This window comes from Equus asinus, chromosome 7, assembly GCF_041296235.1.
Source record: "Equus asinus isolate D_3611 breed Donkey chromosome 7, EquAss-T2T_v2, whole genome shotgun sequence".
NCBI classification, from domain to species: Eukaryota; Metazoa; Chordata; class Mammalia; order Perissodactyla; family Equidae; genus Equus; species Equus asinus.
Window position 1 is genome coordinate 29454935 of NC_091796.1, and position 18107 is coordinate 29473041.

Consider the following 18107-nt stretch of genomic DNA (forward strand, 5'->3'; position numbering starts at 1 on the left):
GAGGTTCAACTCTGTGAGTAGTGCTTCCATGGGGGCAAAACCGAGAATTTAGAGCATAAGGGTTTCCTAACCCAGGAGGATTGTTCTTTCAGTGAAGGTGCTGCCTGCACTAGCATTGCTTACTCTTATCTGAGCCCTTCTCGTGGGCGGGGCCTGATGCTCTACTGCATTGTAGCAGGAAGCCGGTTGTCCTCAGGTTTGCACATACATCATTTTGGGCTTATTTGGAATATGTGAGGAATGCTTTCTTTCAGTAGGAGCAATCCAAAGAATTCTTAAATGCGTAAACTTTTTATGCTTAATATTGGCAATAGGGTGTAGGAGTACTGTGCTCTCAGGAGCGGGAAAGTGAGACAAGCATCCCTCTCTATGGGTGCTTCGTGTGAGGGGTCAACTCTTGGCAGAAACAACTGCCTACATCATTTTTGGCGCACGTGCTCAACCCACCCTGAATCTGGCTACACACAGGTTGCATGTAAGGTCAGATGTAAATGCGTATAGATTGCATTGCCCAAATAGAAATTTAGAATTCCAAGCAGCAGGGAATTCATAGCAAGATGTATTATCTCATTTAATACTCATGATAATCCCATGAAGTGAGTGCTATTATTTTCATTTTATGGAAAAGGACATCAAGGCATAAAAAGATTATGTGAACTCTCAAAGGTTGGACTTGAACCCAGGTCTGCATGAAGGTCTTAGTTTCTGTAATCTCCGGGGGGTATCTAAACGGAGGATGAAGGGTGCCCTGTCAGGGACACTGACAGAGAATTTCTGCCTCAGGTGTAGAGGTGGATAAGATCCTTCCATCTCGACAGGTCTGTGTCTCGCCTTCGGTTTTCAGGGAAATGCTAAACCATATGCTAAGGTGGGCCGTGTGCTCCACACCCCTAAGCAATGCCAAAGATGCGTTATTGGGCAGGCAGAGGAACAGGCACAAAGCAAGAGGGCGAGTTTGTTTACACCTCCCTGACTCCCTGTTTTCTTTGCAATTTGTCCTTGCTGTCCCTTTAGAAGTACCTAGCCCTTGGGAACCCAAGCGGCTGATCTGTCTGGATGGAGGACCATTAAACTCAATGGAGGCCGCAAATTCAGCCACTCTGAGTTTCTCAGTCTTGTTCCACCCATGATAAAATAGATTTCCCTGCTTCCCTGGGGCATCTAGAGATGCTTGAATTTTTGGTGGTGTGCGAAGTGCCCATTTTGAATTCTAAGATCAGTTTATGAATCTTCACCCGCCAGGAAGATTCTGCTGAGCATCTCCTTCCGTACATTGCATTAGAGAGGTCTCTCGTATTAGGGGCAGACTCTGGTTTTCCAGATATAAAATTATGTCATACTATTGCATGTTCTTTCTCAAACCGTGAATGCTACCTTCTCCCCTCCCCATGGAATTTGATATACTCCTTGGAAAGACATGCCACCCTGTGCCCTCACAATTCAGAATCATTGGTCTAGTGTAACCCTTATAGCTGATAAATCAGAGATACGAGTTAATTTGGTCATTGTCACAAAACAACTTATTTAGCTCATTCGATTCAGTTCTAGTCAACAAATTTTTATTGAGCAACTACTATGTGCCTGGTATCATAAAAGGAGCAGGTGTATCTGCATTTTCAAGTCCTTCTCAGAAGAAGGGACCCCTGACCGAAGGACTAAATGCTTGGTGGTAGAATTTAGGTCCTGGTGTGGTATATTCTTTTAGTTGGGAATCTTCCGGACACCACTAAAATCTCACACTATGGACAAATGTCTGCTCAGTTAATGCAAAGAGAGCCAGTCCTGCATGGACACCCAGCTTTGAAGATGGCAAAAATGAGGTTTAGAGACCTCTGCCTAAAGTAACAGCATCTCCCTGCTGCCCCTCTCCTGTCAACACCCTCTTCTCCCTGGATTTGGTCTTATACCCTGCCTGCTGTTTTCTTTGTTGTCTTTTCATCCCCACCAAGTTGGCCAGAAGGGCGCCCCCCTTTACTTCCTCCCACCGCACCCTCCCCCCAGCCCCATCCTCCCCAGCACAAGGTTCCATTCTTCATTAATACTGTTTTAAAGCCAACATGGAGCTGTTTTCCAGATGTGGCCATGCGCAGACAGTAATTGTGCTCTGTGATCCCTTCCAGCTGCTCCCATTGCTTGCCAACAAACGCCCCCCACCCCCACCCTGCAGCCCCAGGAGTCCGTGTTTGGGGGCTGCAAATTAGGGCAAACGTTGTAAAATGATCATGTGCTACACAGGGCCTTCCCCACAAGAATTATGGACTTTATAACTGAGCTAATTGGCATTAGGTCTTGCCTGAAAGGTCAACAGAGTGGTAGAGAAACAGGATCTTTGTAAATTGATCGGCTGGCTCCCCCTCTTCGTCCCCCCAACCCCCTTTCCAGTTTTGAAATACGGCCTACCTGCCCTGCGGAATTGCTGACTCTTGTAAATTACTGCTTTGACTGTAGGGGACTGTGACACATTGTTTCACATCACGTGGAAGGCAGTGGGGATGGTGAAGGGGTGCATAATTATACCCTGCAAATACTTCTACCATACCACAAGCTTCAGCCTTCATGCATCTCAGTGAAGCGGGGCATTTTAACGTACTTGACCTTCAAATCAAGCATGATTTATCCAAAGGTAGCATACAGGCTTTGAATCATTTATTTATTTATTTATTGCTCCAAATACATAAGTTCCTTTGGAATGATCTTGTCTTCCTCTTGTTTCTCAAATGGGAACACTTGTACGGTCATGCACTGCGTAATGGCATTTCCATCAACAACAGACTGCATATACACCGTGGACCCATAAGATTAGTACCATACAGCCTAGGTGTATAGTAGGCTATACAACCTAGGTTTGTGTAAGTGCACTCTGTGATGTTTGCACCACGATGAAATCGCCTAATGATGCGTTTCTCAGAATGTAAGCTGTCATTAAGCGACGCATGACTACAGTTTTTTCATTACACAAATTCATATTGAGCGTGTCAGAAGCAGGGTCCAAGACCAGCTTTAGGAGGGAAAGAAAGTTATTTTTCTGAAATCAGAGATGTTACATTTTTATCTACAGATTGTGCAGATCTTTCTGCTGGGGGGAATTGAAGCCTTATGGATTCAAAATGTCTGCCCTCCTCCATGTGGTGCTCACTGCTGGGGCTGAGCGTTGAAAGTGTTTGTTAAAACATATATAGTAACTGGGAGGACTAACTCTTTAAACTGTGGCTCTTACCCCCCTCCACCTTCTTTTTCTTAGTGAGGGACCCTTGAGAATCTAATGGAAGTTGACCTCATATTGCATACACTCACACCGTATTTTACCTGCAATTTTGGGCTGTGCTTGGATCTTTCAAATCTCAACTATGGTTCAGTTCCAAGTTATGAATCCCTGCTCAGTTATCATCATCGCTCATTGACACCCTAGCCCACAGGAGCTTGTCAGACCCTTCTAGCAAAGAGGCTTGAGGAAATAGGGCTTAGGCTGGCCAATGTAACGGAAAAGGTGAGAGAAGCAAAGTATCACGGGCCTATTTTTGGGGCCACAATGGGGGGAGAGGGTCTGAAAATGATCTACTCATTGAACATGTAGTCTGCAGACCTAACAAACGATGCAACTTGCATGCATCCTCCTACGACTCTTTATTGAACGTAGGTAAATTTTGTTGCAATGTGAGCAAGGTAGATTCATTTAGAAATATGGACATTAAGTGTTTGCCCATTCAACAGATACTAAAATGGTAACTGTTATCATGCTGGCAGGTTATTTAATGCAAAAGTAGGGTCTTTGAGCTGGGAAGTTTGGGAGCCCCTGGTCTGCTACACTGATCCAGGTCACCATCGCCTCTCACTTTGATCACTACCATGGCCTGAGCACACTTCTCCCTGTTGCTCCCTCATGTCTCTCCCCAGCACTGCAGCCAGGGTGGTCCTTTTAGGACCCCAGGTCCTCTTACGCTTAAATACTCTCATGGTTGCCACCTCGCTTTGAGTCAAAGTCAAGTCCTTGCCATGGCCTCCTGCTCTGGCCTCATCTGCTATTATTCTTTCCTTTGCTCACTTCATCCCAGCCACCGGCCCCCAGCCGCTCCTCAAATGGGTCGGGCAAGCTACCACATCACTTCTTTTGCACTTGCTGCTACCCTGTGCCCAGAAGGCACCTGTCCCAGCTGTTCTGATGGCTAGTCTCCTTCGCCCTTCCAGGTCACTGCTCACACTTCACCTCATCTGAGCCACCTTCCCTCCCCACCTCGTCTAACAGCCACTGCCTGCCCCCAGCACTCTGGATCCTTCTCCCTGCCTTATTTTCCCACACAGCACTCAACACCACCTGACTTCATATTTATTTGTGCTTGTCTGTGTCTCCCCATCAGAATATCAGCTCCTTAAGAATAGGACCTTAGTCTGGGGTGTCCACTGCTGAATCCTGAGTGCGTGATGGGCACACAGTGTGTATGACATGAGCGAGTGCCCCAGTTCCAGGGTACACTGGGGGACTAGAAAAGAGGAGGGAAAGCCAAACAAATGCAGGGAGGAGAGGAGCCTGGGGGATGGACGAGCCCAGCCATGCTCCCTCCTCGCTTTGTGGTAAGGGTGCTGTGAAGAGGATGTCCCTCCTTCCTGACCTGACAGGGTTGCATGGAGCATTTGCTCAGGCCCATTTCACTCTCCTCTGTTGTATCTTTCAAGTCCAAGGAAAGGCTGGACTAATAATAAAGAACATATATGGACAAGAGCCCGGTACTGGGAGCCCTATACGGGTCACAGATCTGCCATTAACAAATTATTTCACTTCTCTGGGTCTTATTTTTAAATCTACAGGATGAAGGGATTTGTCTAGAAAAATCTCAAAATCGAAGTGCTTGATTCTATTATGAAAAGGAATATGAGATGCAAATTAACTCCAAACCCTTATAAGAATACTATGCAATAATACTTACTGCAGTCTCAGGGGCTCTTGAGAAAATCTCAATTTCCAAACCTGTGACTGTACTCCCCTTTCCTCACTGCCTGAAGGCCCCCACTTCGTGCACAAGCCATATAAGGCCCTGCTTCCCCCTAGAACCTGCCTGGAGGCCCCAGCCACGCCCTCTGCGTCTTTCCCTGACTTTTCATGTTGGGTTGCGTCAGCACTGCTCGTTCTCACTTGCCTTTAGGAGGAGGCTGACCCCACAACCAACATTACCATGAGTCTCTCCCCATTCACCTCATAGCCTCCTCTGTCCCCAATAATCCACCTAACTGCCATTTGTGGGCAGAAAGCACTGCCTCCTGTTGGTGGCTGATCCTGACCATAGGGGGAAATCAATGACACATCATTGGTGTTGGCAGTTGCTATGGAGATAGAGTGAAGAAATGGGAGTGAGAAGGAGCAGAGTGGGTCACATGAGCCCTCTTGAGGAAGTTAGGCTCACCTGGACATGACAGACAAGGATGAGGAGAGCAAGAGAAGGGAAGAGCAGTATTGAGGAGGTTGATAAGAATGAGGTGGGCACAGACTCTGGCTATATGAGAGCTGGCTTGGTGGGCAGTAACCCTCACCTCAGGCCCGCACCATCCTTCCTCCCACCATATGTAAACACAAGTAGCCATTTGAGTCTCTTTCTGAACCAATAAAGCAGAAGTATCCTTTGTCAATGTTTCTCTGCCTTGACCTGAACAGTTTAATACAGAAGAAAAGCACACTCTCCTTTTTCTTGGGCTAGCATTGGCCCTTGAGCCCCAGTCCAGTCCATTATCCAGACTCTAAACCAGATCCCGTCACTTGCTCCTCTTTGAGGTTGGTTGGTCTTGACCTTGGTTCCCTTGAATCCATTTGGAGTGACCTTCCTATTGTGTTTGTAATTGAGAATCATTGTTGTATATAAACCGTGGCCCTGCCCGCCTCATCCCACCTCATTCAGGGAGGCCAACCTGGATGAGACACAGTAAATTATTCCTTTCCAGAACTCAGTTTCCCCTGATGTCACAGTGTGTCCTCATCCTTTCTGTTGTGTTGTTGTGACTTGTTTCCCCCTCTAGCTAATGTGCACCCAATACACCGCCCAGCCATACTGTCCAGGAAACCATGATGCATATCATGAGTGGATGCTGTTGCTAACCACCAGGACCTGTTAGACGAAGCAGAAAGGACTGCTTCTGTTTAGGATCAGAACTCACCTCAAGGTCTCCCACCTGCACTTTTGACCTCCTGGACCTTGGACCAGAGACCAACTAGCCCACAGCTCCTGTCAACCACTCCTGTTCTAGATGATTCCTTTGGAATTTAATCTCCTAGGGGATGTAGATATACGGCCCTCCTGGTCCTTACCTAGTATCTCTGTCTGCTCCCTGGCACTGGACCTCTAGAATGCCTGATTCATAGCACTGCTAGTGTCCTGGCTGACTCCCTCACTCCTGTGATCAGTTCACTCTTGTAGCCCTACAGCAGAGTGTGACAAAAGATCAGTGTTCCAGAGGTGGCCATCAAATGGACAAAGTGAGCTTCCACATAGGTCCCCTATTCCATCTCTGGATGTAGTGTAGATAACAGTAAATGTAGGAAAACCAAGCCTACTATGGTAAAGCCCATCAGACACCCAGAAGTGTCAACTTTCACAGCCATCACCCTGCCCCCATCTGGGGCCACCTTCCCTCCTGTGAGCACACACTCACCACTATCCCCTTCTGGATGTTTTCTGCTTCCCTGATGTCTTCATCTCACAGCCCCTACACATAGCCCTCAAGTTGACTCATTTCTCTTCTCCTCTCTCCCAACCTAGAGGAAGAAATTCCAGAGAATTTTCCTTAGCCTGGGCTAAAATCAAGAGTCAGCCCTGACAGAATCTGGTGAGAAAGGAGCTTCCCCACAATGGTCTTGGCACTGTTGTTCTAGCCACGGTAGATATTTTCTTGTTATGAGCTCCAAGCCCTCGGACCCCATCTGTTGCAGCTCTGTGCTTGGAGCATCACAGTGCAGCTTTTCTTTAAGAGGTTTTCACAAGTTCAGAGCAGTTCTGGGTATTGGGGAGTTGAAATTATTTTTACCCACGTGCAGCTGAAATAGCCATCTGCCGTCACACTGCCCAATTCCCCACTGTGTTTAAAATCCATCTGGAATTCTTTTTTTTTAAATTTTCCATATTTAAAAAAAAGTCAGTGTCTTAGTGCAAAGGAAGCCGTCATGTCTTCATGTCTTATCTGCCTGCCATGGAACCTGTCCCAGGTTAGAGGATAGATTGAGGGCTCCTTGTTGCTTGTTCCAAGGCGTATTGATTAATTATTTGTTCTAGGCCCATGACTGTTTTTGATTCCAGGAATGTCTATCTTCTTGTCTCTAAATATAATCCAAAGCCCAGCTCATGTCACCTCCTCCAGGAAGTCTTCCTAATTACTCCTGCTCTCACTTCTCTGACAACTCCATGGCAGAAACGGACAGCTCCTTAGCACATAGTCCTTCATTTACTTCTATTTGCCTCAGCTGTGTTGGCTTGGTACCTCTCAGCTCTGTGACAACTGGGACTGTGCCTCATGTTAATCTTGCAGCTGCCACAGAACCCAGCCCAGAACGGCCCTCAATAAAGTCTTGGAATGTCCTGTAACTTCTTTTCTTCCTTCAAGGCTCTTCAGATCCTTCCTTGAACAGCTCAGATTTTCACCATACTTGGATTCCTATAGTATTAATTAAATCTTCTGAATTCAATATAATGCACATGTTCTTTCTGCTTTGCCAAAGGTCTCCATGAGTCCTGAGTATGAGGCTAATATCTCACACCCCATTGCCTACATAATGACCAGCCCAAGGAGGTGCTCAAGAATGTGCTTTAAATTAAGATGGTGATGATGATGGAACCATTCAATTAGTAAACATCTGATCCTAATAAGTACCAGGCCCTTTGGCAGGTGCTGGGGACTGAGTGATGAAGAGACCACAGTTTCTACCTTCAACGAGCTCACAGTCTAGTGGAGGAGATACATGGGGGGGACACGCCAGCATTTCAATGTGACTTCAGAGGAGGGAGCAATGAACTGATTACAGGATTTTAAAAATCTTAACATTTGAACTTAAAGTTTCAGGAAGAAGATACCCAAAGGCATGGAAATAGGAAAAATCTGATGGGTTCAGGGAGCACCTGTGGTTCTTGTGGCTGGGGCATAGGAGATGAGGGCAGTGCTGAGAGGTTGGCCTGGAAAGATAGAAGGGCCAGGGCTGGAACCCCTATCCTGCTCACCTAGGGACTCCCATCCCAGGTTTCCTCGGTCATGTGTTCCAATTGCAATGCATGCATTTATTTAAACTTCTCTTTGGTAACAAGGTCTACGGTTTGTCCTCCTCTATGTGAAGTGAGACTTTGATTCACCTTAAATTGTCCATTTTCCTCTTTCTATAGGGTTCTGTATAGTTGATATCCCTCAATCTCCCCCATTGCCCTCAGTTGAGTGATGTGTCCTTTTTTAGAAATAAGACACATATGAACAAGCATTTGGAAACTAGACGTCTGGAGATATATCTATCTACTACCTTCATGACTTTGGACAATTTCTTTAACTCCTCTGAGATTCAGTCTTTTCACCTGAAAAATAGAGAAAAGAGCAGTAGAGCCACGCACTTCACGGGGTGGTTGTGAAGCTCAGCTATAACAATAGATGCAAAAGAGCCTCGAAACACAAAAAACTCAGTGCAAATGCAAGTGCTTATCACCCTGATGGAAGGAGACAGTCGCTCCTTCCTCCTGTGAAGACTCCCTTGCCAGGCTGTACAAACTTCTCTGAGGTCTTGGTCTCCCACAGCAACTTGCCCTATCATCCCACTGGCATTTTTGCTTCCACATAAACCGGCACTTGCTCATTAGGTATAACAAATTACCCTCGCTCCGTTGGGGTATAGACAGAAAGCTGCGAGGTAGAATAGATTTCTTCCCCTCTGCTTCCCTGCTTCTTCCTTTTCACGTTTACAAGTGTCTTCAGAACAAGCTGTCTCCCGTCTGGGGAAGGCAGAGCCGAAGCCGTGCAGAAGTGGTGTGCGAGACTTGAGAAGGCAGATGCTCCACTCTTCTTCCCAAATGCTTCCCACAGCTCGACTGGCTCTGGCCCTGTCATGCTTGTAGCACATCTGAATATCAGTTGTTTGTATGAATTGCAAGCCCAGCATGTCCTAGCCTTCCATTTGAGATGCCCGAGTTTACCGGCTCCAGGTATCCATTGGAGGCAGAGCTTCGATAGACCAGAAGCCAAGTTCCGATTTTACTCCAATCTAGAGAATGATGAAGGAGCCTCTTGTGATCATATTCCCAGCCCTTGGTCCATTTTACTTCCACTCAGGCTGCAACATATACCCCATATCCTGGCTGTGAAGCAAGGAGAATTGGGAGCATAGGAAGAAAGACGGGAGAAGCCATTTGGCACCATTATGGGACTGATCAAGAATGCCCTCTCTCTCCACTCTCTGGGGTCCCTTTTCACCTTAGTCAAGGTATATAGGGCCTTTATAATACCCACTGCAGATGCCCCAGCATGCCATCCAAGCCTGTCCCCCTAGTCCAGGTTCCTGAGCCTGGCTCCATCTAGTTCATCATAAAGAGTTGAAAGATCACTGAATGATGAGACTGGAGATCTCCTTTCCACTTCCAGGTTAGGTGACATCAGCTGTGTAAGCCTCAGCTGTGTACAGTTGGGGTGCTGGATTGGGGGTGAACACTCACCCCATCTAGCTCTGAAATTTGTGATTCTTTCGCCTGCTTCCTCTACTACTCTTCTCCCCTGATCTACAATCACTCTTCCTCGGGGGATTGTCCCTCACTGAAGGAAATCTTGTTCATATGCTCTTGGGAAAAGCTAACGGGGCACAAAAGTTTCTTCTGGGAGCTTCATGCCCCACCTCCCACCCCCATTCTCAGCCTGAGCCTAGGATGACAACGCATGTCAGGCGTGCCTCCTTCTTCTCGAGAGCTCCCACTGGACACCTGTCCCTGCATTCACTACACTACTGGGTCATTCTTTGGTTATTCTGACTTTGACGATCCCGCTTCCCATAGATTATAGAATTCCTTGACACCTGAAATCAAGTTGACACCAGCCTGAGCCCTTGGAAGTGTCTCAATAATACTTTGAATAATTAATTAATTGGAAATGTCTCCAATTTCTGGGTTACAAAGTCTTATTTGAATCCATTTTCCTACCCTGTTCACCTTTCTGTCTTACCCTCCTCTGTCCACCCCAGACCCACCATTTTGTTCTTCCACCTCATCCAGGGCCTTCTGGCCCTCAGAGACTTTCTCATGATCCGTCTGCTATGCTGTCCTTCTGTTGTCCAAAGTCCTTCTTCTACAAGAAGTCATCTGGGCAAGATCAATAACAATGGGCTTCAATTTCTTTTCTTAGTTAAAAATCCCTCATAGTTATATAAGTATTTTACAAAGCACTTTCATGGAGGTCATCTCATTTTATCATCTCACAGACGTTATCATCCCCATCTTAACAAAGGTCAGTAAACTGAAGGTCAAGGCTGTCACCAGAAGGCCCACAAGGGGCAGGACAGGGACTCAGATGCAGCTCCTGGGTTTCAGACAAAGACCTCTATCAGTTGCAACGTAGGCTGTGGAATTCAAGCATCCGTCGGGGCTTGCAGGCATTCCCTTTGTCTGGCTTAGTTTATTCTAGAGCAGCTTGATTCCCATTCCACCACTCTCTGTTGGCTGAAGATACCCAAGGAGTCAGAGAAGGAATTCACTTCAGGCTGAGACAGACTAGGAGGGGACTGGAGGCAAGGGGCACAGGCATTTCAGGGACACAAATTCAGGCTTTAAATATCCCGAGAAAAATCCTCCCTGAGAGGACAAGTTACAGGTGTGGATTTGGCCCTCTAATGATCAAAGCAATGGGTCTGTAACATGATGAAGATCAGAAAGAAACCCTTCACGCTTCTTAAGCCAAAATTGACAACAATTTTTCTTTTCTTTTTCCTTTTGCTTAGCTCAGATGGCAGTATTCCTGGCTTTGTATCTATAAGAACTATTTGCTCGGGTAGCTAGCTGCCTCTACCCAGGACAAGGAGCCCTGGACCTCCTGGCCTGTGTCCAAACCAGAAAGGGGTTAGAAAGTGCCTCCTGCTTAGGTTGCCTCCAAAGGGTCCAGGGACCATGATAGGAAGTCGATTAGTTCCTGGGTTGAGAAGGCTGGGCATAGTCTGGTGTGTCTTCCCCACATTTTCAACCAACAGAAAGAGCAGCCAGCCTGTAGGAAGGAATGGAAATCCAGGGAGGTCTTGGTTTGAGGACATCCAAAAGCATCCAGGAGAAGAAATAAAATTAACGACTATCATTGAGAGCTTAAAATGTGTCAGGTACTGTGCAAAGTCTTTACACAGATTATCTCATTTTTATCCTCATCACAACTTCAGACATAGGTTCTATCATTATTCCCATGATACAGATGAGGAAACTGAGGCACAGAAGTTTAGGTAATGTGCTCAAAGTCAACAACTAGTCAGTGGTGGATTTGAAATCGGGCTGGCTTCAAAGCCAGACTTAACTATTAAGCCTTTCAGGGCTCAGAGAGGTTCTTTGTTAAAGAACCTGTCACAGGCTTCGTCTTCACAGCAAGAGCTCTCCTGTTCCAGTGAGGTTGACTGCTGCTTCCAGGGCCCGTGTTGCGGGTGGAGGCAACTATAGGCAAACAAAAGTAAGAGCATAGCCCAGTGCTTTTAGAGATTCAATTTGATTTGATTCACTTCAATGCAATTCAATTCAATTCAACTCAGTTCCCCGTATTCAGCACCACCTGTGTGTCAGGCAGTTTTCTCTGCCTTGGGGATTCTCAAATGAAGCTGAGTCCATCCAGAAGTAATTTTTGAAAGCCTTAAAAGTTTGGTTAATCTAACTCAGCAATTCTTTTCCTAGGAGCTTATTCTAAGAACACAATCTTGAATGTATAGGAATGTTAGCTATGAAGATACTCTTCTTTGTTTATTAAATGGTAAAAAGCAATACAAATGTCTTAGGGACAGGGGATAGGCATTAGATGTATCTCAGACAGGTGTTACAAGCTCTAGTAACGTAGTGGGGCATGTGGGTTGAGACCAGTCAGGCAGGAGTGAAACCAGTCAGCGCAATACCTTTAGTTCCACAGAAATATGCCCAAGGTCCCCAAACTTTGTCTCAGTAACATTTTTTAGAGCATCCCTGGGCCAAAACAAGTGCCTCAGTTAGGTTTAAGCATGTCGGTCTAAATAAATTAACAAGTAGTTATATCCTAACAACTTAGTAGCTGTTTGAAAAAATCTTACACATAAATTGAAAGAAAAAACAATATTTACATTTAATTCTTAAATAATCATAATTATTTACTAATGGGATGTGTGCACCTGATGAACATTGTTCAATTAATTGCATCTTGGAATTAGATTAGACATTTCCACTCTCATTTCCTGTTTCACATTGGTTTTTGTATGGTACTTTCTTTTTAACACAGCAACCAATGAAAACCCAGCTTTGTAAAGACACAATGATATCATATGCAGTGTGATCTAACGTTGAAACTTTGAATTCCCTCAAACTGGTAGTTTGCACAGTAACTGACAGTATTGAGTTTCATGGTGAGTTCCGTGGTAATTAAAAATATCTTGCAATGCCCTCGTGGGTTCACTGTGGCACCCTGGAGTTCCTTGGCACACAGTTTGGGGACTGCAGAAATATGTTCTCTTCAATTTTGTTGAAACAAACTGCCTTCTTTATTTGTCCCTTTTGGTCTAGCTTTTGATAGATATACGAGTACAAGAAATATTTCACTTCTCTCCCGACTGTGGCAAAAGAAAATCAGCTCAAGAGGATGATAAATAGCAACTGATCTTCAGCCTCAGTTTCAGAGAGGCCACAGGGCACAGTGGGGATTGAGGCAAACAGAGAGCACAAGCTCCATGTAAAGAGGGCAGCTTCCACTCAGCTCCATCCATGTGGCTCGATGGGAATGTGGCATTACCATTTTTTTTTAAAGCAGAAAATACAGACTTTTATGTGGAGTCTCCCAATATTCAGATACGGGCAACTAATTCTAACATATTATTTCTAAATATTGGGCAGGTCAATACTATGCTGTGCACATAAAACACATGTCTATAGGTGATGTTTTGCTTGAGAGTCACCAGTTTGGGACACGTAATGAGTTATTAGGTAATCATTAAAAATGACATTACTGATAAACATGTAATCACATGAATACATATATTAAGTAAAAAAAGGTAACTAACAAAAATCCTGATATCATTTTTATAAAAGCTATTTATGGTTAGCAAGAAGACTACAAAGGATATATAACCAAATAGTTAAAATGATTATTTCTGGGTAGGGAATCATGGATGATTATAATTTTCTTCTTTTTTGCTTCTCTGTATTTTCTAAGTTATTTTTACAGTAACCACATATTGTATCCAAAACATTTATTGTTCTGTTTTGTATTCTTTTTAAAAAACGAAACTTAGAATAATTGCTGTGAATAAGACATCATTAGACACAAACACAAATACAAATTTAAGTCGTGTAAGAAACTCTTCCTGATTTTATAGAAGCTTATTAATGAATGGGAGAGAGACAACAGATATTACAGTGGTAAGTTAATTGACAAAACAAGGGGGGGAGTTGCATGATTACACTTATCTCTAAGTTGCTTAAGGGGTTCAGAACAGGAAGAGAATTGGAGGGTGGAGTGGCCATGGAAGCAAGCTGTAGGTGGGGTCCTCAAGACCGCTCCCAGCCTCAGCGGTTCAGGACTCAGCATATAGTTGTTCTCATAGCTAAGATTTATTACAGTGAAAGGATACAAAACAAAATCAGCAAAGGAAAAAGGTGCATGGGGAAAGTCTGAAGGGAATCGGAACAAGCTTCCAAGAGTCCTCTCCCAATAGAATCACACAGGACATGATTGATTCCTCCAGCAACAAATTGTGGCAACACACGTGAAGGGTCCTCTATCAGGGAAGCTCATTAGAGATGCAGTGCCCAGGGTTTTTACTGGAGGCTGGTCACATAGACACCCTCTGCCTAGCACATACCAAAATTCCCGACTCCCAGAAGGAAGCAGGTGTTCAGCATAAACCACATTGTTTGTACATAGAGTTTAGGTGCAGGGAGCCACGCTTATCAGTTAGGGAATGGTGGGAACACGCCTAAAATCCAAGTTCCCAGACACCAGCCAAAGGCTAACCTTGTAAGCAGGGCTTCCTAAAGACGGCAATCTCAAGTCTGCTATGTTTTCTCTTTTCTGTATAGAAGCCGTCGTGGGAGGTGAGATCTGAGCAGGGCCATGATTCAGGAAGGTGGAGAGAAAAAGGGAAAATGCACTAGGCACAGCCAATATTCGTAAAACCAAACTTGTTTTCAGAAAAGAGAGAATCTTAAAACTTTGGAAGAGGTCATAATAATCACCTAGTCTAGTACTCTCCAAAGGGCAAGCATATACCACTAGTGGTATACAAGATGATTTTAGGCCATCTATGGATGAATATTTCCTATTTTAATGTTTATATATTTATTTTGATGTACAGTTATATATATGATATAAAATAAATAATATATTTTATAATATACTATAGATATTATGCATATATATATGTGTATGTATCTACAGCTATCTAGCTAGCTATCTTCTTTGTAAAACCCTGCTACTATAGTTATTATTAGGGTAAGGGTAATTTTAAGAAAAATGTGGGTCAATTTAAAGACAAATATTAAATAATAAATAAATATTAAATAACAAATATTAAATAACATTAAATATTAAATAGATAACAGCCCAGGGGTCAGAGGCCATGTCCAACCTCTGAGGGCACTACAGTGAGCAAATGGCGGATGCTGGTCACCCCAACGCTCCCTCCTACTGCAGAAACCTCACTATCATGTTTTTACTGTTGTTATGGATGCTCCCAGTTTCATGTGCTTCATCCATAAAGTAAGAGATTTGACCTAACTCTCTAGGGTACCTTCCACATCTACTGCTTCACTGATTCTATGAGATCTAGTAACATAAGTCAACGGGAAAGGGAATTCATTTTATTTTAGTAAAAATAAAAAAAGTAAAAATATTTTACTTAATATTTCAAGAACTCTTTTTTTTCTTATATGAAACAGGATGTATCTTTATGGATACTATCATTGTTCATCCATTGCAGGAAGTTCATGGAGAAAAGAAGAATCGCAAATCACACAGAATCGTCCTGTTGCACATTGCTTTCTGTGTCTTAAATCAAATTTCCCCATTTTCCCATTCTTCCCCAAAATTCCACTCTACTACCTTTTACACTTGAGACACTGGCGTTGCTGAGTTAGCCTGATTCTTTTTTCCCCTTGGCCATCTTTCAAGAGGGGCAGTCTTTGGTAACAACGTTTTTGACCCTGACCATCCACTCTGGGTTCTCCTGGGACTTCCAAAGCCCCTGCATGCAGTTCTCAGGCATGCCCTTGGGGAATTCCAAGCCCAGGGATTAGAAAGTTACTATTAAGAAGGGAAATATACCTTTGCAGTTGTCCTGGAGGCTATTTCAGGCAAGAGAGCTGCAAACTTAAGCCAGGCTTTCTGCCTGTTGATGCCTTGGGGACTCAGAAACAAAAGGCCCTTTTCTCTTTCATCTAACAAGCCCCTAGGATAGGTGCACCTCCTACCATCTGTCAAAGAAGTTACCCTCCTACAAGGAAGAGGTCTCTGCCTTTCATCATGATTAATTCATTCAACAAGTAAGTACCTATTTTGTGTAGACCCTGTTCTAAGCACTGGGAACACAGCAGTAAATGCGATGGCCGTGATTGCTGTCCTTAAGGAGACTATGTTTCATCAAGAAGCATCAGCTATTGGCAAAGTAGATAGCCCAATGACCTCACACACCATGTGCCTCTGTGCCCTCTGCCAGTTCTCTCTCTTCTTTCAGATTTGAAAATGTAAATTATCTTATCTATGAAGCTTGGACATCTAACGGCCATTAGACGGTGCTAGAACTGGCTCTTAGACACTCTCAGGTCTAGAATTACCTCTACCTAAACTTGGACCAACTTTTAAGGTTCAAATCAAGTTATTCCTCTTCTGTGAACTGTTCTGTATTTGAAGCCCCAAGAAAGCCTGTCTTTCCTCAGCTCCCTGATAGACACAAGCCTGGTCCATTCCTTGACCTGAGCAGCTAAGCTGGTGTCTGTAAGCCTGTTCCTTCCAGGTGGATGATTGGACTGGGGTGGGTACCTCATCCAGGGACAGCCTATCTCTAGGCTGGCCAGGTACCTATGAGGGGTATTGCTTTGAGAGATTTGGCTAAAGGGGCAATGTGACTTCAGTGGACCAATCTGTTCTCAGAATTGGGCTCATAACGTATTGGGAGCAGATTGGGACACATACATACAGTGGGATCATGGGAGAGGCAGAATACTGACAAGAAGATCAAAGACTCTGCCGCTGAAGGGCACAAAATATCCCTGCCTCCAGAACAGCCTTGAACCCCAATAGTCTTCAACTCTCATTTGTATTGCTGCCCTATGCAGAGGCCCCGCTGTGCTTGAGGTATCCTGGGCTCATGTTCCTCCCAGTCCAAAGGGCCAAGATGAAGCATTTCCTTGTCTCCTCTAGCCCCATTGCTTCCCTCCAGCATCCTCTTTCACAGGTTATTTCTTGACTTTTTGGACTGGAAGCAAGCTGAATTCCTGATTCTTGGCTTCTTTATTGCAAGAACAAAGCTTCGTGGAGTTTCTGCTATGTGCTGAACCCTGTGCCAGGTGCCAAGATGGAAAAGAAAGGAAGGAAGACACCCAGGCCCAGCCCTTACAGAGCCTCCACTCTGACAAGACAGATAAGGCCCACGAGCACCACTGGGCTTAGTAACTGCCTGAGGCAGCATCTGACTGACCCTGAATGTGGTGTGTTTGGGGTAGGTGCCATATGAGGTCAGAGGAGGCCTCTGGGCATTGGGGGGAGAGTTGTGGGGGGGGAGTTCGAAAATGTGGTTGCAAGGAAAGGAGTGGGGACATCATCCCAGTTACAGAGCCCAGCATGAGCAAAGGTCTGAGGAAGGGAACAAGGCTGGTCAAGGGGGCCAGGAGGAGAGATCAAATGGGGACCTGGGGCTGGGGATGGCTTACCCCTCTAGTCCTGACCCTGTCATTAAATCTGGGGAAGCAAAATGGGTGTGCCAGCCAACCTGCCCTGTCAGTCACCTCATCGGGCATGAATTGCCCAGAATTAAAAAAAGAAAAAAAAAAAAAAAAGGAAAGTCCACATTATGTGGTTGGAAATCCTCATACCAGAGATAAAATTTTATGAGTTGCCTATTGCTCAGCACCCCGTATTTTTGACATTCTCTGTTTCACATACAGTATTTTAAACATATGAGACACAGACATTACTGTTTTTTAAATTTTTTTACCCTTTTTTTTTTCTTTCTGTCATGGCTTAGTGGGTAGCTCTGAAGTTTTTAATACTGAAGGGCCCATTTCATGTTATTTATTACCCTGCTTGCGTGAAAGCTGAGGCCTATAAATCGTCAACACAGGTCGTCTAATTCCAGCAACGGCGAGGCTTCGTCACATGTAATTAAAAGATCCCAAAGCCATCGGAATGTAATGGATTTGGAAATGACACCATGGGGGCGCGGGGAGCAGGCCCAGGAAGAGGCAGTCATATTTCAAAGGCTCTCCCTGCAAGGTCTGGGATCGATGGGGCTGCCTGGCTCGGCTCCAGCAGGGCTGGCTGATGTGAGGATAAAGGCAGGGTCTGGATTTGATCTGATCCTCAGCTCGGAGACCACGCCATTGCAGTTCCCACCTGTGTGGAGGTGCACCCAGCTCTTGGCCTCATAAACTCCTTCAGCTGGGCCTGCTGAGGCTCCACCTCATATGGTAGTGAGCATGTGTGTCCTGGCAGGAGGGTTTCTAGAAGCAGGGAATAACCCCACTTCACAGATAGAGCCCAAGCCCAGGATGGGGGAGAAGGCCTTGGTTTCACCCTCCCCACAGGTACAATGCTTCTCTTATTCTTGGTCTCAAACTTTCTCCCTGAAGCTGTTTCCAGCTGTTCTAGACGCCCCCATGGTCACCCTTCAGTGGCTCCATATTCTGCCATGAAGTTTCCTTGAATCTCTGCAATCACCTGGAGTTCACTGCTCCTTCCTCTGGGCTCCC

The 18107-nt window shown here is 45.0% G+C and overlaps 1 protein-coding gene and 1 long non-coding RNA gene across 11 annotated transcripts in view; one reads left to right on the forward strand and one right to left on the reverse strand.

The window, feature by feature from the left end:
- SLC14A2 (solute carrier family 14 member 2) overlaps positions 1-18107 on the reverse strand; it is a 442098-nt gene that overhangs the window by 124722 nt on the left and 299269 nt on the right. The gene's annotated exons all lie outside the window — the stretch shown is intronic.
- The window catches only part of LOC139045651 (uncharacterized), a 32929-nt gene that overhangs the window by 8586 nt on the left and 6236 nt on the right, over positions 1-18107 (forward strand). Inside the window, exons 2-3 of one of the 3 annotated variants that reach the window (XR_011504438.1) lie at positions 15122-15683; positions 16661-16858. This is a non-coding gene — a long non-coding RNA (uncharacterized lncRNA). Of the gene's footprint in view, positions 1-15121; positions 16859-18107 lie in introns of all 3 variants that reach the window. The other 2 variants (XR_011504439.1, XR_011504437.1) reach the window with 2 other exon arrangements.